The sequence below is a fragment of the Octopus sinensis genome, linkage group LG17 (genome assembly GCF_006345805.1).
Source record: "Octopus sinensis linkage group LG17, ASM634580v1, whole genome shotgun sequence".
Lineage (NCBI taxonomy): Eukaryota > Metazoa > Mollusca > Cephalopoda > Octopoda > Octopodidae > Octopus > Octopus sinensis.
The window spans coordinates 22,879,904-22,903,613 of record NC_043013.1 but is presented as its reverse complement, the minus strand read 5'-3'; the positions used below and the strand labels follow the sequence as shown (position 1 = coordinate 22,903,613).

Below are 23,710 nucleotides of genomic sequence, written 5' to 3'. Positions count from 1 at the left end.
GAAAACAAATATAGGAATGAACAATGTCTGTTAATTTTATTTATGCATCTGGTTTGCAAGATTCCTAAGGTGAATTCATGTCTTGGTAGGGTCATCACACCAATAATAATAATAATAATTAATAATAATAATAATAATAATAATGATGATAATAATAATAATAATAATAATAATAATAATAATAATAATAATAATAAATTCCTTAGCAGTTCCAGTTGTTACTTATAGCTACAATGTGTTGAACTGGAATATGAGTGAAGTAAAGAATATAGATAGGAAAATACGCAAGCTGCTGAGTTGTAATAGGATGCACCACCCAAAGGCAGACGTAGATCGCCTTTACCTTCCCAGAGCCCAAGGAGGTCGAGGCTGATCCAATTTGAACTAGCTTACAAAACAACCACAATTGGACTGGCCAAATATCTCGAATATCGAATGACTGGATGCTAAAGCTCGTGGAAAATCACGAGAGACGAAGAAGCTTCATTCTATCATAAAGGAAAGCAAAAAATTTGCTATTGATCTCGGCAGGATACCCAAACTGAACAACCCGAGGGAAGTACGGCAACTATTGTTGCAAAGAAGGTGAAAATGATGGCAATGAAAAAAGCGCACGAGCAATTGGCTGATAGTTGGGAGGAGAAACCTCTGCACGGCAAATGTGGCCCGCAGCAAACAAGCTGATGTTGACCAGAAGCAAAACCATCAGTGGCTACGGAGCTCAGGGCTAAAAGCAGAGAGCGAAGGTTTCATCCTGGCTGCTCAAGATCAAAGCCTATTAACCCGGAACTACCAGGCCAATGTGATGAAAAATGGAGCAGACCCAAAATGCCGCCGATTCTGCAACGACATGATTGAAACAGTGGACCACCTAATCTCTGGATGTAAAGTCTTAGCACCAGTGGAGTATAAATTAAGACATGACAGAGTTGGCCAATATCTCCACTGGCTAATAAGTCGGCATTACAATATCAAAACTGCCGACAAGTGCTATAATCACCACCCTGAGGCTGTAACTGAAGGAGAAAATGTAACCATTCTGTGGGACTTTCCAGTACATACAGACCGAACCATCAAGGCCAATAAACCAGATATTGTTGTGAAAGACCAAAACAATAAAGTTTTCTTATTGATCGACATGAGCATTCCCTGTGATCATAATATCTCAGCGAAAGAGTTTGACAAGCTCAGAAAATATAAAGACCTACTCATTGAAATTGAGAAAATGTGGCATCTCAAGGCGGTTACAATACCAGTGATCGTAGGAGCACTAGGAATGATCAAGAAGGGAACCGAAAATTATATGAGAATGATCCCTGGCTTACCATCCCTGCAAGAAGTGCAAAAGATTGTCTTAACTGGTACATCACACGTATTGAGAAGAGCATTGTCGATGTGAGAACTGTTGCTGCTCATGTATTTTAATTTAACTTAAAAAAAAAAATAAAAAAATGAACGAACTATTGAGTTTGGTTTAATGGCCTACCAATGTATACTATGAGTTTCTTTGCCCTAGGAGTCGGGAAGACACTCGGCAAGAAATGGAAGCAAATTTGAAAGAAGAAAAAAAAAATAATAATAATGATAATGATGATGATAATGATGATAATAATGATAATAATAATGATGATAATGATAACAACAACAACATGCAATGGTTTAATATCACTTCTCTATTGTTAAATGATCGTTTGTTTAATAGGCTTGTTAAACAATCAATTGGTTTAACGAGCAAGCTCCGGAGAGAGACGGAGCAAGTTACTGGGAAGGACTTTGACTAATAAACAATCGATTGATTGTTTTACCACATACCTTCCGTGTAGCATGTTTCACTTGCAGACGACCCAGGGATATCGAGACGCCCAAGGCTTGCAAGTTGTGTATTTGACACAAAAACTCGTGCGTGAGATTTATTGGCCACACTGCCATGCCTTCAAGCTTCGGTCTCGTTCACTTGAGTAGAAAACTAAAAGCCAAACACTTCAAGTGGAAGGTCTCCATTAACTCAACCTCACCAATAATATGGCGACGTAGAGTCAATTGAAACTTTTCGAGTATTTCCAATATTTCCCGGTTGCAACTCATCGTTGCCATCATCTCCAAGGTTCCAACAGATTCTATTTTATGCCATGTTTCCATATATATATATGGACTCCGGCACTCGGGCTTTTCGGGTTTAGCCCGAGTTAAAATTTAATAAAGTGAACAATGTGTACTTTTAAGGTGATTTAATTTCTGCCAACACTGACTTCAAGTATGTAATTGCAACCAATAACTCAGGCTCCTTTTATTGAACCTGGTCGCAGTTCATTTATTTTCCTTCGGCGTCTGGCAGTCGTCTTAGAAGTGTCCTGTGTCAAGAAATATCATTCGTAGTAGACGTTTGCTCTCGACATCGTTCACACGCGCCTGACTCGGGCTCAGAAGTTACAGTCCGTGTTGTTATCTATAATCGTAAAAATTTAAAGTAATTCAATTTCAGTGTTTTCTTGAAATAGTAAATTTCTATAGAGATTAGGATTTAAATTCCAATCTATGAAAAGTTTGCGTTCTACAATATTCTTAAAAGAACGAAAAATTATCGTGCATCTTGGGTGAAAAGGACTGACATTTCTTGTCAAGAGTACAGTCGACAGTCAGATCGGTAATGCTTATTGTGCACTCTGCTTTCATTATATGATTTCTGTTATACAATAGTAACCCGAGCTAATACGAACAAGCCTGGTAAGGTGCAAAGGACTAACAGACACCTCTTGTCAAGAGTATAGGCGACAGTCAGATCGCTCACGTTTGATGTGCACTCCGCTGTCATTATTTGTGCGTCTGTGTGTAAAGATCAGTTGTGTTTTGCAGGGTTGCTTTATTAACTTAGAAATGGAGAAAGACATAGGGCTAGATATAAAAAAAGTAAGCCATTTGGGGCTAGAAATATTGCGAAAAAACATGAGGTATTCTTTCGTTGGAAGCAGCAAACTTGCTTACTGTTAAATTATTCATGCATAAGTTTGCGGTGTGCATTACGTCCCTTATCTTCTTTTATTCATGTGTCATGTGCAAAATAGAATATATTATATATATATATATATTATATATATATATATTATATACATAAATATATACACTATAATATGCGTGCTTATGTACGTGTGTATTGACAGGACAATTGTTTGATTTATTTTCCCGCTCGTATTCCTCAATTAAGCTTTGTCAGATCCATGCATAACTTTTCTATACTTTCATTTACTCGATAATTAGGCGGCGAGCTGGCAGAAACGTTAGCACGCCGGGCGAAATGCTTAGCGGTATTTCGTCTGCCGCTACGTTCTGAGTTCAAATTCCGCCGAGGTCGACTTTGCTTTTCATCCTTTCGGGGTCGATTAAATAAGTACCAGTTACGCACTGGGGTCGATATAATCAATTTGATCCGTTTGTCCTTGTTTGTCCTCTGTGTTTTGCCCCTTGTGAGTAGTAAAGAAATAGGTATTTCGTCTACCGTTACGTTCTGAGTTCAAATTCTGCTGAGGTCAACTTTGCCTTTCATCCTTCCGGGGTCGATTAAATAAGTACCAGTTACGAACTGGTGTCGATATAATCGACTTGATCCGTTTGTTTGTCCTCTCTGTGTTTTGACCCTTGTGGGTAGTAAAGAAATAGTTATTTCGTCTACCGTTACGTTCTGAGTTCAAATTCCGCCGAGGTCGAGTTTGTCTTTCATCCTTTCGGGGCCGATTAAATATGTACCAGTTATGTACTGGGGTCGATCTAATCGACTTAATCCCTTGTCTGTCCTTGTTTGTCCCCTCCATGTTTAGCCCCCTGTGGGCAATAAAGACATAGATAATTAGAGATAGAGGGGTGTTGGCCAAGAAGAATTTCTCTGTGTCATGAAGGTTAACAACAGTTTGAGTTTCTCGTTAATATAAGACAGAAAACACCTTTGCCTCCATTCACTGCTTGAATGTAAATTATGTTTTTACATGCTTATCCCCAAATGAAGATTTATTTGTCCAACAAATTTATTGCCCAATTAAAATATCATAAAATTGCACGCAAGTCTGAACTAGGATGATTTGAATTTATTTAAGTGGTAAGAATAATGTGAATATGTTTGGTTCTCTTGATTTCGCTTGTTAATTCACTGGAAATTATAGACTTCTGGCATTTTCTCTCGTGAAAAAGTGCAAATTCACCGATCAATATCTCCATATGAAGTTTAAGGCTATATTTCGTAAATATTTTAGCTATAATTTTGGAAAATACTTTTAAAATTAATTGAAGGGGATTTACTTTACATATACAAGTAAATGATCAATTTTTACATAGATTTCACGTTGAATAACGAGGCTTTGTAAATCAGGCAATTGAGGAAATATGCAATTATCCCATATCCAATTACGCGGATGGATACAGAGATAAATCTACGCACACACACGCACGCGCGCGCGCGCATGCACACGCGTTTGATCGATAAGTATCCGGACTGTTGCCGTAGTAACGACCCCAGTACACAAGTGGTGCATAATTTATCGACTCCGAAAGGATGAAATGCAAAGTCGACCTCGGTGGAATTTGAACTCAGGACGTAGCGGCTGACAAAATGCCTGCCAGATTGCCGCCTTCAAGCATTCAAATAATACCATTATGTTTGTTATTCTTATGGCTTTGAAAATCTTTTAACACTCCTTCATATAAATAGATATATTAGACAACCCGTGACCCGTTGGGTCGCCTTAAAAGTCTTAGTTTCTCGGCAACGGAGTTTCGTTTCGTGGTATTTTTTCTTTTCCAGGTTATTTCGAATACTTTCACCGAATGAGACATCGAAATCACGCGTAAACGGCTCCTTTCCCTGGAAAAGGAAAGATTTAGCTGCCATTTCTTGCACGTTCTGCTACCACGTAACAGGTATTTCGCGTCCTTTATCGCAAATAGCTGTTACGTGGTAGCAGGGCGTACTAGAAATTTTGTAATGGTATTCCCTTGGGGCGATCTTTCGCTTTGAGTCTCAGAACTGTCGTTTTGACTCTCAGAACTGTCAATTTGATCAGCTGGTCTTGTTCGTTAATTTCCGTAAATCGTTCTTATTTCGCTTTAAAGTGAAAGAGAGGAGAAAGTAAAAGATGTATGAACGTGTATATGAAATGGATGTGTGTGTATGTGTGTGTGTGTGTGAGTGCAAAGACCATGTGCGTGTATATGTAACAGCGCACGTGTGTTTGTGTTGATTGACACGACATGATATATGTGTGTGTATTCAGTATGTGTGCATGTGTGTTGACGTTACGGAAGTCATGTTTTATTTCAAGAAATAACAAAAATTGTGTTTAATCGTTGTCATTAATAAATAAAGGTCCAAATATGACAAACATTTGTACTGCTCTGCCGAAGGTAAGTATGAAAATAAATATATAAACAATTAAGACAAAATGTACTATTTCTGAGATATTTTAGGAACAAATAAACATCTCTACAGTTTTAGTATTATTAAGATATATATATCATATAATATATATATATGTATTGATAAAAACGGTAAGATAACAAAAGAAACAAAGAGACTTCGATATTATGTAAATAGAGGAATTTATCTGTAAATATATTATGTGACAATTATTCGGTAGCCTAGATAAAACTCTGAGTTCATAGCGTTTTTCCGATGGCCGGATAACTGAAGAGATGGTGGCGTGGATTTCCACCTCGGCATCCGAAACTCGGAGTTTTATCATGACTACCGAATAATTGTCACATAATACATTTACAGATATATATATATGTATATAAATATATATTAATATGTATGTATGTATGTATGTATGTATGTATGTATGTATGTATGTATGTATGTATGTATGTATGTATGTATGTATATCTGCAAATGTAATATGTGACAATTATTCGGTAGCCATGATAAAACTCCGAGTTTCGGATGCCGAGGTGGAAATCCACGCTACCATCTCTTCAGTTATCCGGCCATCGGCAAAATGCTATGAACTCAGAGTTTTATCTTGGCTACCGAATAATTGTCACATAATATATTTACAGATAAATTTCCTCTATTTACGTAATATCGAGGTCTCCTTGTTTCTTTTGTTATCTTACCGTTTTTATTAGGCAAGAAGTTAAACAATATTTTTTGACCCGTGACACTCCTTGGACCCTAAGTAAGGCATGTGTAAAATTTGAATGAAATATATATATATATATATATATATATATATATATATATATATAAATATACATGTATATATATAGATGTATATATATACATGTATATGTAAACATGTATGTCTAGATGTATATATAGATGTACATGTAACATGTACACATACATACATATATACACCCATACACACACCGATCCACCGGCACACACACACAACTTCTTGCCTAGAGCGAGCCCATAGCAATATCATATCTTCTCCACTATTTCAGTATTACATGTTAAATGTGAAACAAAAACATTTCTCTATTTTATGTCAGATACTTTCACTTTAACAATAAAAATAATAACAATTGAATTATATGTAGTAAGTAATAATTAAAATCAAACTAAAGTATAATATAATCGTAACATAACAAAAGTAAAAAATAGCAATTGGTATAAAATTGCATCAATAAGTGGTTTCACATGGATGGGAATAAATTAAAAATAAAATTAGCGAGCAGAAATGGAATAGTCCAGATGGATAATAAAAAATTAAATTAAAGAAAAGACTATTGTCTGTAAAGTATACAATGTAGATAAAAAAGATTTGAACACCTGGAGGAAAGCACCATCGAAAAGTGTCTTGGTGCGACTATGATATCTAACCAGAGGCGGTAAATTCGCCACAATAGAAGCAAGGTTCGAGTCAACGGAGTGTGCAAGGGAGTACTCGACACGAACTTGCAAAGTGGAAATATTTTATTTTTACCTTTAAAAATGCCTCCCCAGAAGTTGAGGGAGGCTGGATTGTAGCCACACTTCTATACAAGAGGGAGGACAAGATACAATTGATCGAAATTGCAAGAGACGGGCTTACAATTCCAGTTTGTTATATATTTTGAGTATTGTTATCACTAGCGATATCAAGCTATAACTTTGTATTTTGTATTTTATGTGTAGATGTATATATAGATGTACATGTAATATGTACACATATATATACACATATATACATGCACTAGCACTATGACCCAGCAACGACGGGTCATAATGCTAGTATATATATATATGTGTGTGTGTGTATATATATATGCGTACACACGCACACACATATTAATTTTCCTACACTTTGATAATTTTCCATATCTTGTCATCTGAAGTAGCTGGAGATACTAAAGTGTGACCAAAAGAATCGGCTATTGCAAGCAAAATTAAATATTGACTAAAACGCATTTGGACATGCGCCAGTTTAACATAACTGCAACGATATATATGTAACCGCGTGTGTACCGTTGGCGATTTTTTTTTCCTCCGTCTTCCCTTCTTTGGATCTTTCCTTTTCCTATGTTTCTGACGAAGAGCTCCGCTCGAAACGTTAAAGCCTCCTTCTTTCCTTCTTTCCTGAGCGTCCAATAATACTATACTTGTTCCACGTCCTCGCGTTGTTGTGTTTTCTCTTTGTGTTTTCATGTTTGGATTAACTTTATATATATATATATACATAGTCTACAGCAACAGTTGTAAGTTTGTTGGAAGCAACTCTTACAGTGTCGATTACACCTATATTTGGAGAGTGACTGTTAGTGCTATATAACGGTGTGTGTTGAGGGAGGGGGTGAAGGTTAACGGAACCTGTGTAACTGGACATTTCCCAGACTGTTTTTCTTCTGTACATCGGCCTCTGTGCCTCGAATAAAAAGGTTTTGTGAAACTTCCCGCATTGTCAGACGCTTTCTATTTTCTCTCTTTATTCCGTTCCTTGATATATATATATAATATATATATATATATATATAAAGCAAAAGACGAATACAGGTGTATGAACAACAAGCAGGTGTAATAATTTGACGCTCTTCAACAGACGGAAAATAGAGAAAATAAACAGAGAGAGTGAGTTAAGAAATTAGCGTAGGTTATTATATATATATAAATATATGTATATATATATATATATATATATATATATATATATATATATATTATATATATATATAAACATCTACATATATATATATATATATATATATATATATATATATATGCATACACACACATACACACACACACACATACATATACATACATATTATATATATTATATATATGCATACATATATACAAACATACATATACATATATATATATATATTATATATATATATATATAATATATATATATATACACATACATATATACATTACTTTAGATTATTTAGATAAGTTTCGGCCAAAGTTAGCCCGGGCCATGTCTAATTTTTTTAGCCCCACCTGGAAGAGATACACAGTCAGCTTTTGGGTACCATAGCCCATTCGAGCAGAGTTATTGTTTTCAAAGACAAAGACTTATATGGGTGTGGGTGGTTTATCTAGTATTCGTTGGAGGGAACTATCTAGGGACCGTTTTAGTCCCGTGAAATCATTTTCTTTCTTTGTGTGGGTTGGCTCGACGTTGGAGAGAACAGGGCCAGTTAGGTGAAATGTTTCTGTCGTAGTATATTTACATACACACACACACACACACACACACACACACACACACACACAAACACACAAACACACAAACACATACACACACACACACAACACACACACACACACACACACTCAGGCTTCGTGCTGCGAGGGAGTGTTACGGCCTGTCTCAAACACAGAATAACTTATTCCAATATTCCAATAATTCCATATAAAATTCGTTCTGTTTGGTTTAATTTCTTCCTTCGTTCCCCCGTCCTTCCACCTGACACCGTTATTGTGGAAGGCAAGAAAGCAAGGCAGCACAATGTCACACAAACAGCTGTTGAATTCATTTATTAGTGCGCTTGTTAATTTCACTGTAGTTGCTGTTGTCGATAATAATGACAATGATGATGATGATGATGATGGTGTTGGCTATGGTGGTAGTGACGGTGGTGGAGGTGTTGGTGGTTGTGCTATGTTTATTTTTAGCATTTTTCAAGATAATTTTCCTCGCCGTCGTCAACCTCCTCCGCATAACATTGATTTTTTTTTACAATAATTGTTTCAAGTGAGGAACATTTGCATGGGAAACAGTGACGAGAAAAACAACAAATAAATGCTCAACAACAACAACAACACCAACAACAACAACACCACCACCACCACCACCACCACCAACAGCAATAATAATAATAATCGTAAAGTTTTCAAATTTTGGCACTGTTATTTCGGGGAAAGGGTTAAGTCAGTCGAACCCAGTGTGTAAATGGTACTTTATTTATCAACTCTCGAAAAGGATGAAAGTCGAAGTTGACACCTGCGGCATTTGAATTCAGAACGTAGCAACGGGCGAAATACCTGTTTCTTTACTACCAACAAGGGGCTAAACACAGAGGGGATAAACAAGGACAGACAAACGGTTTAGGCCGATTATATCGACCCCAGTGGGTAACTGGTACTTAATTTATTGACCCCGAAAGGATGAAAGGCAAAGTCGACCTCGGCGGAATTTGAACTCAGAACGTAACGGCAGACGAAATACCTATTTCTTTATTACCCACAAGGGGCTAAACATAGAGGGGATAAACAAGGACAGACATAAGTATTAAGTCGATTAGATCGACCCCAGTGCGTAACTGGTACTTAATTTATCGACCCTGCAAAGTCGACCTCGGCGGAATTTAAACTCACAACGTAACGACAGACGAAATACGGCTACGCATTTCGCCCGGCGTGCTAACGATTCTGCCAGCTCGCTGCCTTAATAATAATAATAATAATAATAATAATAATAATAATAATAATAATAATAATAATAATAACAATAATAATAACAATAATAATAATAATAATAATAATAATAATAATAATAACAATAATAATAACAACTATAATAATAACAATAATAATAACAACAATAATAATAATAACAACAACAACAACAATAATAATAGCGATAATAATAATCCTTTCATACCCTATTATAGGCAGAGGGTATGAAATTTGCCGGCGGGGTATAGTCGATTACATCGACCCCAGTACTCGACTGGTACTTAATTTATCGATCCCGAAAGGATGAAAGGTAAAGTCGACCTCGGCGGAATTTGAACTCTAAGCATTTCGTCCAGGCTGCTAACAATTCTGCCAGCCCGTCGCCTTAATAATAATAATAATAATAATAATAAATAACAACAGCAATGAATGAATTTCCCTTATGTATATGTGTGTCGATGTGTGTCAATGTGTGTGTGTGTGTGTCTGTTTGGAGTTTGTTACAAATCTATTGAGGAAACTGTCATTAGTTGGTCTGTGTTAGCATGCATTTGTGCTTAAGAGCGTGTCAGCATGTGTGTGCGTGCGTGCGTGTTCGTGTGTGCATGTGTGGTGTGTGTGTGTGTGTGTTTGTGTGTGTGTGTGTGTGTGTGTGTGTGTGCAGAGTGTATGTGCTTGTATGTGTGCGTATGCCTGACTGCATGTGGCAGCCAACACAGACAGAATTCCAATTAGTGTTGCAGGGGTGGGTAGACAACGAATGGGGTGGGTCGCAGTATGGAGACGAAGACTCATGGGTGGCTGAGCATGATTAGAACAACACTGAGATTATCACAACTACCAGCAACAGCACCACCACCACCACCACCACCACCACCACCACCACCACCCACTCCCACCACCACCACCACCACCACCACCACCACACCACAACCACAACCATCATCATCATCATCACAACCACCACCACCACCACCACCACCATCATCATCATCATCATCATCATCATCAGCAGCAGCAGCAGCAGCAACGACGACAACGACGACGACAACAACAACAAAAGTACCATCTCCGCAACTACCACGACCATCTTCGTAACTAAAATCATATAATTTTAGTTATATAATAGGAGAGGGTGCCCCAAAGTGGAAAAGTGCAGAAAAAACATACTTCCAGAAGGAGGGAAAAGGACATAAGTCCAGGCCTTCAAATAAAATATACGAGACAGACAAAAGATGGAAGGGATACTGGGAGCTGGCCACGGATTTGGAACGACTGTTAATATTTCCACTCATAAAAACGAGAAAAAGACCGGACTCAGTCCTATGGAACACAGAACGAAGAATTGGAATTTCGCTAGAGCTGACAGTACCATGGGAAGAGACCATCGCTAAAGCAGAGGAACGGAAGGAGAAGAGGTACGAAAATTAATCGAAGAGTGTAGAGAACAGGGATGGACTGTCGAGTATTACCACCTGGCAGTGGGGGCTAGGGGCTTCATGAAAGGAAGATGACAACGTTATTCAAAAGAAGGTTTGCATTTTCAAACTCAGAGCTGAGAAAAATAATAAGGAGAATACAGGAGGCAGTCGAAAAGGCCAGCTTCTATATATGGGAAGGAGAAGACCAAAGATGGCTTGAAAGCCATAACATGCCACCAGGGAAATAACATCGCTAGGTGAGACTGGCTGTACTTAAGCAGCATCGCTGATTGACAGGTAGCGGTCTGTTCATGGCGCCCATTCCGCCTGGTTTGAAGGCTTAGACCACCAAACAGCTCTGGCTGCTGGAACTGAAACTAACACGACACGAAGGAAAGGTTAGAGAGGGCGCCGGCTAAGATTACGCGCCCCTTCCCTCCATTGGTCAGTTGAAGTTTAGACAGTGTCACGTGACAACTGGCTGGTGCTGGCTGCTGGAGCCTACCAGCGAGTATTTAAAGGGAAATTTGGCCGGATGGTCAGTCGCCCACTGACATTCGTTGACGCTGGATCGAAGGGGCCAGGGAACAAAAGAAAAATGGAGAAAGAGGAAATGCACTCAACACCAGAGCTGAAGAAAGCTCCGAAAGTGGGGGCCCCACCACGTCGAAAACGGTAAAGGAGTTGGGGCCGAAAGCTGGACGTATTTCCTCTTGATGATGTCTTTAGCTACTGGATCCTATAAAAGGAGCTGTTGAGGTAGCAAACCACGAAACGTGGTTTGAATTCCCCCACATTTCCATCATACCAAATCTCCTCTCGCCAGCAGCAGCAGCAGCAGCAGCAGCAGCAGCAGCAGCAGCAGCAGCAGCAGCAGCAGCAGCAGCAGCGCAGCAGCAGCAGCAACAGCAGCAGCAGCAGCAGCAGCAGCAGCAGCAGCAACAACAGCAGCAGCAACAACAATGCTGGATAATGTTGTCATTGATGCTCCATGCATAAATAGCTGAACGCTCACGGCTGGAACGCCTTTTATCATTGGTTTGACAGTTAAGGTTGCCTTCGGTTTGAAGAATAACAAAAGTAAAGCATTAACTGCAGCATCAGTACGAAACATCATCTGCGCAATACTGTTTCCACTCCATTCCGAACGACTCCCCACCCTATCTCCACCCCACCCGACCGAGGGTTTGCTTGGCTGCTCTACCGGCTGGAATTCGGAACCAAATCGTGTTTGAGAGAACACTGAGTTAAGTAATGTCTTCCTGCTTTCCCTTGTGACTCCCTTCCCTCCTCTCCGCTTCACCTCGAAGAGATTGCCATATCTGCAACGCCTTTAGGCAGCGACTTGGCTGAATCGTTAGCACACCGGCTCAAATGTTTAACGGCATTTCCCTTATCTTTATGTTCTGAGTTCAAATTCCGGCGAGGTTGACTTTGCCTTTCATCCTTTCAGGGACGCTTAAATAAGAACCAGTTGCATGCTGGGATCAATGTTATTGACCTGCCCCCGCACAGGAATTTCTGGTCTTGCCCAAAGATTTGAAGTCAATGTCTGGAACACTTTCCATTATAGACTTTCATATAAATAGTATAAGGAATCGAGCTTAGTTTTGGACTAATTTCCGTGGAATGCGTGGGTATAGAATCTTTCAAATGTTACATTCGTACTGCAGAACGCTTCTTCTCTCTCGTGTGCAAGCTACGTTTATCATTTTAATACGTCCTTCATTTCGTTTTATAATGACAACACTTTGATTTCCAACGTAGCTAGGTGACACTTCTTGCTATTATCATCAACAAGATTTCCTCTCTTACGCTTCAAAGACTTTTTTTTTTTACATGTGACTGAATATTTGTAACAGCTACAAATAGCGAAGAGGGATACCATGTTGTCACACAGACCCAACAATCTCATAATTTACAAGGTTGAGTGGTATAGTTAACGCCATCGGTTGTGCGGCGCTTGGACTTCTGATCAGGAGGCGAGGCTTTCAAAATGCGGATTTGCAAACAGGTTTTACTTCACTCTGAAAGTTCGTAATTTGAACATTCATACCTGGGCGCTGGACTGTATGGGTGTATGCATGTAAGTACGTACCTATACGCGTATTTATGTATATATTTATGTATATATACGCAAAACGTACATACATGCATACATACATATATATATATATATTATATATATATATATATATATATATATATAATATATATATACATACATACATATCATACATTATAATACATACATACATACATACATACATACTACATACATACAACAACATACATACATACATATATATATATAATATATATACTTTGATACGTTGATAGGTTTCGGCCATTATTGGCCCAGGCCATGTCCAACTTAATAGCACCACCTGGTACCAGCAATCACCTATATATATAGTTAATCCAAACAAGAAAACACAAAAAAACACAACAACGCGAGGACGTGGAACAAATATAGTATTATTGGACGCTCAGGGAAGAGGGGAAGAAGGAGGGTTTGACGTTTCGTGCGGAGCTCTTCGTCGGAAACATAGGAGAAGGAAAGATCCAGAGAAGGGAAGACAGAGGATATATATATAGTTGAAATTTACAGAAAAACGAAGACAGGTGTATAAACAACAGGCTTACACACACACACGCACGCACACACACACACACACACACACACACACATACACACACACAACAAACACACACACACAAACACACACACACACACACACACACACACACACACATATATATGTAAATATACTCACAAACACATATACGAATGTGTGGTAATGCACTTGTGAAAACGATATACATTATACACATATGCCTACGTGTGTAGACATATATGTGTGTATGTGTGTGTGCGTGTGAATATGTATGTGTATGTGTTGTGTCTATGACTTGTATATACTCGTATACATGCATACACACACGCCTGTACAAATATATCTGTGATTGCTGGTACACTATATTGATAACCTATATATGTGTGTATGTGTGTGGATCCGTGTTGTGTGTGTATTTTATATCTTATATATATATATTTATATATATATATATATATATAATATATATATATATATATATATATATATATATATATATATATATATATATATATATATATATATATGAATATCCGTTTCTGTATATGTGTATATATGTTCAGGGGTGTATATGGGTGTGCCTGGATGTCTCTTTGTGTCTATATGCCTGTGTGTAAATTTTGTCAATAGATTGATACCAATATTATCACAAAAGCAATTTTCATACAATATTCATAAGTCACCCAATCTAGACCGTTATGCAGGGCCACAATATATCAAATCTCTCTCTTCCTCTCTCTCTCTCTCTTTGTGCCTCTCCTCTTCTCATTCTCTTTGTGCCTCTCCTCTTCTCATTCTCACTCTCCACCTCGTTCTCAGTCTATCTCTACCTTTCACTCTCGTCTTCTTGCTCTTTTTCTCTGTCTTTCTTTTCTGAATGCATATATGTCCATATTTATGTGTGTCTGTGTGTGTGTTCGTGCGTATAAATGTATATATGCTCTCAACGCAAAGTCAATAATCCTGATTTGTGCTTGGGCGCGTGTGAAATTAGGAACTCCATTCACATTCGCCAGCTATTAAGTATTTCAAACTATTGATCTTCTCCTTTTCCCATATTTATAATATTTATATTCATGTTTTCACTAATGGTTGGAAAATAATAGATTGTGCTTTTCTCTAAGACCAGACGTAATTTCTCAGAATTTTTACGAGGTGCCATTCAAGTGGCATTTCTATAGAATATATTTGGAAGGTGGTCGTCAACAAAATTTGGCTAGAATTTTGGCTGTCCACGAGAGAAATAACCGTGTAGACTTTGGAAGTCCAAGTGGCGCCATCTGGGGTGAGATTAAACATTAGAACGTATTGAACCAGTCACATGTGGGTATCGTTTCTCTTTTATTTGTTTCAGTCATTAGACTGCGGCCATGCTAGAGCAACGCCTTGAAGAATGTTTAGCTGAATGAATCGAACTCAGAGTTTAGTGTTTTTTAAAGCCTGATACATATTCTAACGGTCAGTTTGGCCGGAACGCTAAGTTACGGGAATATAAACTTACCAGCACCGGTTGAAAAGCGGTTGTAAGAGACAAACACGGTCATTCAAGGGTGTTAGAAGTAATGTAAATCTTTGTGGGATTTGAACTCAGAACGTAAACATATAGGTAGAATTTTGTCTGACTCTCAACCTATGTGCACTATTTACCGTTCTTTACTGTACTGGAGAACTGATTTCTGACTCTGGTCAGAACCACAAACATTGTGAAGAATGCTTGGTACTTATTTATTTAACGACCACAAAAGTAAGCGAAACAAACTTACCGTTGATAAAACATTGAATTCAGACCATAAAAAGGCCTAACTAAAACGTAAGATGTTTTTTCTGCTTCCCCACTGGTTTTGATACTCCATGCCTAACTAATATTCATATGCGTTTGGGTATTAAACACGTAGTACGGGGAACCTTGTCTTTAAAGCTATAGGTTGCACAAAAGTATAAAGCCGTGAGCTACCCCTGGTGCAGTTTTCTGGATGCCAGTCGTGACGGACAGTGTATTTTTGGACGTCTAAATCTAGCAAATCCCATTTAGCTATAGATCCGATCACGACCAAATTCTTGTAGAAAATGAGAGAAGGAGTAAGGAAGAGAGAATCCGGCCCTGGTACTCTATTGTTTCGATTCCAAAATAATAAAAAGTGAAGTTACTCTCAGACATTAACTGTGCAGCTCTATCCATTATTTCTAACCATTATTTCTATTGAAAATTAAAATAAAAATAAAACAACGTTACCATTAGATTTTATAGCGTTTTTATGTTTTACAAACTCTGCATCGGATTTTCGGTGTAAAACATACGCATATACATGTAAAAAAACATATAAACATATACACAAACACCGATATATATATTACAAATATTTATATCTATTTATATTCATACATTCATATTCTCTCTTCATCTTCCTTTCTGCATATGCATGTGTGTATATACCATAAAATTACTATCCAAAATTTCAAGAGTAAACTATATTAAGCATTTCAACATGGCTGCTACAACGTTTAATGACGTTTGTGCGATCATTCACCGACATAAGCATATATCTATGTATACATGGCGGGTGGGGTGGGGGGTGTACTATGAAGAGTTTATTCTGCATTTTTGACTTTGAGACAAAATGTATTTTATACAAATGTTTTGCAACCTTATATTTTTTACAACCTTAACAAAATCGCTAAGCAAACGACTTTCTCCAAGTGCATTAAGAACACTATAACATATTCAGAACACTATTTCAGAAAATTATTAGAATTCTGTTGGGGGCAAAACGAGTAAGAAAGGATAAGGTGAATTTGCCTCTTCAATTCTCGAGAATTGCATTTGGAAGCATTCACATCATTGTCCATTCTTAGACATCAGAAAGATCAGAAATGCAACAAAAATTAAAATATCTCTGGAATGAAACAAAAATTTTTAATATTTCAGGAATACAAAAATTTTGAAATATCTCAGAAATGCCACAAAAGAGCATCAGGGAAAATGGCAGATGGCATGGAATTAACGAAACTAAATCTAAAAGCAAAACATAGAATATTTTCTATAGCTTCTTGATGATGAGCTGGTGTGGCCCTCTTCCCGATATATTTACGCACCATGCAGTTACATGGAAATAATTATTGAAATTAGCCATTACTCATTTTACCCCATCTTAGATATCATTTTTGATATCATTTTTTGAAAATTGAGAATTTTAAAATTAAACATTAGTGAGGAGAAAAGATTAACTTGGAATCTATCAGCGAAAAGAATATTGATTGTTAGACACTAAAAATTTATCGAAATGTTTTATTAGCAACCTCAATTGCAATCGGGTCGAAGTTGAAGAAAAAGTTTTTGGAAAAAAGTACCTGACCTTCGAACACCTTAATCTTAACTTGCCAGTTTTTGGTGTTGCAGCAGAGCTGTTCGTGTCTTTCTCAAACGCCATCCACCATGCTTAGTAATCGACGGATTGCAAAGATATTAGGCCAGACATTGGAACTAGTGAAGACATAAAATTTGTGTGTGTGTGTGTGTGTGCATGTGTGTGTGATACCTAATTTGCAATAGTTATATATTTGTTAATTGTCTTACGAATGATATGAAATATTGGATATATCTCTGGTAGTTTATATGTCTCCGATTTGGTTCCGTAGTTTATTAGTCAACTTGTGAATAATATAAATGTTAGTCCTTAGTGAAAGGGTTATTACACATGGAGACCTGAACAGAATGATATTAATGAAATGAATACTGATGGAGGGAATAGAAAAATCTAAATACATAACTCTAACTAAACTAAGAAATGTTTCACTGTTCCTTCGCAAGAAAGAATTAATGCATAGTTTTTCGATTGTAAATGAACGAAACATGGATGGTTTCAAATCAGCCTAACTGTCTTGCAGTCTCCATTACATATGAGCAACCTGATTTAGTTGGGTTTGAAACTCACTACCTTACATTCGGACATAAATATTTAAAGAGTGAGCAATGAAAAGAGATTTATACACAAACACGTTCATTGACAATAGTTATAAATATATATGTACGTATATATATATATATAATATATATATATATATATATATATATATATATATATAATACCGGAGTAAACATATCGGTTCTATTCCAGCAAAAACTGTCCGACGAACGGAACGTGAAACTCAGAGTAACAGGTTTTGTTGAATTTTCTGCTGCTTTAAATAAAGTATATATATATATATATATACTTATTCACACATACATATATATATATATCTATATATATATATATTATATATATATATATATACTTATTCACACATACATACATATATATATATATAATATATATATATATATATATATATATATATATACTTATTCACACATACATACATTATATATATATATATATATATTATATATATATATATTCATACATATATATATAGATATACACATTCATACGCACACATATATTACATTGAATTGCATAGTTTTCTGGAATTTTGCCACTGCAGTAAATACAAATTATTATAGTCATTATTATTATTGTTGTTGTTATTATTATTATCATTATTATTATTATTATTATTATTATTATTATTATTATTATTATTATTATTATTATTATTAGTAGTAGTAGTAGTAGTTGTAGTGCTGCTGTTGTTGTTTTTTATTGCTATTATCGTTTCCGTATTATCATTTATATATCATTATCGTTTCTTGGCCAGTTATTTAATTGTAGATTTCTTCATAAATACGGCCAAAACCAACAAAACAACAAATTTTGTACAACCCAGAAATAAAACTACAAACTTTCCAGTGACTTCAAATAAACAAAATTAAAAGTGTTCCTAATAAAAACTCTAACTCTTTATCCCTTCCTGTAGCATTTTGAACAGATTATTTCTTTTAATGTATTTATTTAATGTTGAATTATTTGAGCTCTCATTTCTCTAAGGGAGAAAAAATCTCGAGATGTGTTTATTGTGAGGTTTTCTCCATCGTCTCTACACTCGGCGCTTAAAAGGTTGGTGCAGACGAACATTTCTCTCTTTTTTTTTTCTATTTGCTTTTGGTTAACTTCCATTTGAAATCTAGAACAAAACAGATTAAACAGCTTAATGTGAATCGCCATCGCTTTATCTTCAACTCGGTCAATTGTTTTGTTTTCTTAATACGGTCTTCGAACCTCATATACAAGCAGATTATTCTTTGGTTGGAATTTTTCTTTTTGTTACAAGCATCTTCAAACATTTTCTTTTGCTCGTTACAGATTAAATTTTATGCAAATGTTTTGTGCTTTCGTCTTTTGTAATCTGACTTCCCTCAAGTTGAGATTTCATATTTTTACAATCGTACTTTTTGTAAACGGTTCAAGTTTTTCTACATTTTGCGTGCAACGTTTGACAGACGTTTCTGTTTTGTTTTCGTTTGTTAATACGCCATTATCGAGGTCAGTAGTGTTTCTTTCAACAAAATATTTTGTCTCTTCTTACTTTCTAAATCAGTTCCAAGTAAATAGATATGACTCGTCGAACTCTGTCAGACTTAAACATTTTGTCTGCTCAGCAAATGTCTTACGGGTCAGTCGAACTATGCAAATGTCACCCTATCCACAACAAAAACTTCAGCTAGAAAGAGAAGCGAAGCAAGCAAAAGAAATTCCAATCAATTGAACTAAATGTTTTTTTCTGTATTTTAAAATGTTATCGCTTTCTCTTAGTCAAAATATATGAAAACAATAGACACAATAAATTCGCTAAGTGAGGAGGTGGGAAGCACAGGAGTAAAAGTGGAACTGATAGAAGATGGAAGGAATAGTGAACTACTTTGTCTTAAGATTGAGTGAATACTTATAGAGGAAAGAAAGAGCCGGGGCATGGAAACACTGGAAGTGAAGCTAGAGATAAGAAATGTCAGAAAAGAGATCATGCGACACGCACCAGAAGAATGTTTTATACGCTGTGATGTATCAATACACGTAGGTGGAGAAGGGAAGGCTAATCTCCCAGATATTGGTCTTAAGAACTATCAGGAGCGGTTGTGCAAGTTAATCGAATCCTAACAGTCAATAACATTGTTGAAAAAATTCAGAAACTATTCAAATAAAAAAATCTGTAAATAAAACCAAGAAATGGGGATTGAAAACAGAAACAATCTCTTTAAAACTTAAGTGTGTAGGGAATAGTTAAAAAGCCTGTTGGCAAATACTAAACCAAAATCGCAGCACTTAAAATTCTGAATAATCTACAGAAAACAACGCCATTAGACAGTGTCCAGTGCAAGAGGAAGAATAAAACTAAAATAAAACATCGTACATAACGTATGATGACAGAGCAGCGCTGAGTGGGGCAGAGAGGACACGGGGTGTTGCAGTTTGAGGAAGAGGACAGCAGTACTTTAGTGGTACTTTATCGATTCTGAAAGGATGAAAAAAAATGTTGATCTTGACGGGATTTGAAGCCAGTACATAAAGAGCCGGAACAAATACCACAAGACATTTTGCCAATCCACCACTCTTAAGAATTCTTTTTAAACTTAGGAATAAGGCCTGCAATTTTGTGGGGAGGGGGTCAGTCAGTTATATTGTCTCCAGTATTTGACCGGTACTTTATTTTATCGATCTCGACAAGATGGTGAGCAAAGTCCAGGTTCAGTTGCTTGTAAATCCAATACGGTCACTTCTGAAGAGTTTATCTCAAGCAACCAATTCTCTGTTGTAGCCATGAGTGGTCATCATTTTTTAGAAACTGTTCTTAACTATTGATCTCAAAGTCCCCCAGAAAAAGTTCTCTTTCTTTGACGATATTCTAAATCGCTTGACACGAATCTGACGATAAGCCAGGTCCGTCGTGAGAATCGCCTCAGCACTCACTTTTAACAAAGCAGAGCTGGCGATATCCCTCTGTCTAGTGGCTATTACGAAAGAGTTTGTGTGGTGGACCAGGCTGAAAGGATTGAGAAAAGATACCTTCCTCTTCGGTCAAGCTCTAATCGACTTTTTGAAGTTCTTCTTGGAGAAGAAAGAGTGGGCGGAGAGAGAAGTGACGCCTCCCAGGGAATTTTGTGAAAAGATGGGTGACAGTGGAAAAAATGGTTAGAGTGAATGGTCCTAGTCTAAGCAGGCGCCTGTAGATTGGAGAGCAACAGTTGGGCAAGGGCTCGTGCCATTCGTGGTCAGTGTAGTCCTGGGTCAGTGCGGTTACTTGATTGACCCAAGGCGGCAAGCTGGCTGAAACGTTAGCACGCCGGGCGAAATGCTTAGCGGTATTTCGTCTGCGTTACGTTGTGAGTTCGAATTCCGCCGAGGTCGACTTTGCCTTTCATCCTTTCGGGGTCGATAAATCAAGTACCAGTTACGCACTAGGGTCGATGTAATCGACTTAATACCTATGTCTGTCCTTGTTTGGCCCCTTGTGGGTAATAAAGAAATAGGTTACTTGATTGACCCTAGTTTGAATTCATTCTGTGTTGAGAGGGCTGCATCATTCATATTGTCACACAATTTGCTTACTTTTGTGGCATTTCAGTGTCTTTCATTTCGTTCTTTTCGACTTTTATATAAACTCCCACACAAATTGTTAACAGTCCTTGTGATCTCCCTCTTATTTAAGCCTCTGTGTCTACTGAAAGAAACTACTACTACTACTACTACTACTACTACTACTACTACTACTACTACTACTACTACTACTACTACTACTACTAATACTACTACTACTACTACTACTAATACTACTACTACTACTACTACTACTACTACTACTATTTTGACCAGCTGTGTAAAAATAACTGATGTCTATGAGAAGAGTACAATTGTAAGGAAGATCTCCCTCTCTCCTCTCTGTTCATATCTGGAACTGATGGTTTTAATCAATATATAGATATGTGCTTCAGGGTGATAATTAATCAGTCTGATAGAGATTAATTCAGGTTCTGTGTTTGATGCTGTGTTACGTAAATTGTAAGGATTTAGTGTAGAAATTGTGAGGCATCTCAATTGAGAAAAATATGGACAAACTAATTCCCATTGTAAACAGAAATAGAGACGGGGGTGGGGGTGGGGTGGAATTAGACAAAGGACAAATTTATAAATACTCAGGAATTAATTAACAGAACAGTGTGTAATACTGACACGTGAATCAATAGCTTATTTGAAAACAGATTAATACTTGGAACATTCTACTCGGCGTTTCGACCTGCTAGAAATGGCAGCTAAATTTTCCACTTTGTTTGGAATGAAGTACTCTAGTCGAATATAGCTTTTTCTCAATCAGACTTAACCTGGGCTAAATTATTATTATCATTATTAACACTGATTAAATTTTAATTAAAACATCGAAATAAGGTGCTAGATATTAATACCCGAACTGCTTTAATAATTAATTATAATTATGTAAATTACAACTAGAATTAAGTTACTTCTCAACACTTGATAGTAAATTGTCGATGTGAAAGTAGGACTTCTTTAATCAGAATATATAGTAGTAGTAGCATTATTATTATTATTATTATTATTATTATTATTAGTTGTAGTAGCAGCAGCATTAGTAGTAGTAGTATAGGGGTCATGTGCTGTAACAGTGCTTTGCTTCAGCCTTCATTTGTTGGTGATTCCCTGCTAGTCTTTGGCGGATGACATCTTTGCAGCACTCGGGCGACAACCTATGGGTCTGTTTTAGGTACTCACTGCTGGCGATGGTTTTATGAAATCGGTGTGAAAATCCAACCTCAACCCCCTTTAGTTACGTAGAGGAAATTTTGGGTCTATTCTTTGGCATGGCGGAGGACAACAAAAATATCTAATTACATAAATAGCAATAAACTACATATTGATTAAAAAATACCGATTTCATCTTAAGGGAAGCTTACAAATGCCAAATTTGAACAGAGAATAAATAGAAGGAAATAACTGTTATTGCTAATATTCGACAAGATCGAGTAAGGTATGGACTGAGAAGTTCTGCTTTCAAGGCCGCAACAAATAATCACAACAGAAAACCAAAGCGTTTTCCCTGAGAAGCTACCAAAAATAATGAGGTACAGGATAAAATAAAACATAAAATAGAAAATAAAATTAAAAGTAGAATATAAAATATAAGATGTGAAACAAATAAATTTAAATGAAAAATAAAAGATAAGAGGCACCGAAAAAGAAAAAAAACAAAAAGCAAAAAAAAAAAACAAAAAAGAAGCAATCGGCACAGGTTCAAACTGCCGTACGTAATCAAAATGAAGTTTATAAATACAGGAAGTAAATCATACATTAAATTAAATCTCGAGAAATGAAAAGATCATGGCTATAATCTGGGATAATCTTTATGTTCTGCGGATCAAAGAGAGTGAAAAACAGTAAATTCGCCGATTTAGAGCTTCAGGTAAATCTTCACGACATCGTCAAATCAGTCTTAATGGAATGTGAAGGTAAAAGAAATGGAGGAGCTCGTTAAATATACAGAAATGGAAGCTGATTACTTTAATTCTTTTACTAGTTTCAGTCACTGAACTTAGGCTCTGCTGGAATATTACCTTCAAAAGTTCTTTATGTATCTGTATCGAACCCAATTCTTTGGGTTTTATACGGACGCTGGTTGCAAATGAACAGCGAAAATATCGCAACATATTTTGGTTCTATACATCAGTTCTAATCATCTTACACCTCACTGATGTACACGTGCACACACGCACATACACACACATGCCATCATACGTACACATATACACACATACACACATGCGCAAATATATATGTAAGTGTAGAGGCGCGAACTTAGTGGTTGGGCTCAATTCTCATAATCGTACTCATGAGCATAAGATCGTGTTTTCA

General features: G+C 36.7%; 1 long non-coding RNA gene across 1 annotated transcript; it reads left to right on the top strand.

Annotated features, from left to right (window-relative positions):
• The first annotated feature begins 5,304 nt into the window (after positions 1 to 5,304).
• LOC118766777 lies at positions 5,305 to 22,713 on the top strand. The gene is made up of 3 exons (XR_005002689.1): positions 5,305 to 5,388; positions 9,362 to 9,364; positions 22,702 to 22,713. It is a non-coding gene; the product is annotated as an uncharacterized LOC118766777 (long non-coding RNA).
• The last annotated feature ends 997 nt before the right edge of the window (positions 22,714 to 23,710 follow it).